The sequence below is a fragment of the Atta colombica genome, unplaced genomic scaffold, assembly GCF_001594045.1.
Source record: "Atta colombica isolate Treedump-2 unplaced genomic scaffold, Acol1.0 scaffold155, whole genome shotgun sequence".
In the NCBI taxonomy this organism is placed as follows: domain Eukaryota; kingdom Metazoa; phylum Arthropoda; class Insecta; order Hymenoptera; family Formicidae; genus Atta; species Atta colombica.
Genome location: NW_017259245.1, coordinates 1,461,374 through 1,461,660, shown reverse-complemented (window position 1 = coordinate 1,461,660; position 287 = coordinate 1,461,374).

Genomic DNA, 287 nt, shown 5'->3' with positions numbered 1-287 from the left:
CTTTCATTTACAATATAACTTCATAAAATTTATATTTAAATTGTTGTGAATTATTATATATCGGTTGGTGGAACAGTTTTATTTTTCTTTTATAATACATGTACAGTAAAGCAGATTGTTTTTTTCTTCTTTTGCAAAGTCTATAATTTTTTTGATAAAAATAATTTTTGAGCGATATTGCTCAGATAAGAGACACGAATGTAAAGCGAGGAAATAGGACACTATAGTGTTTGAACGTGGCAAACAACAAAGTACCGAGAAGTCAACAATTCTAAGCGGAAACACTG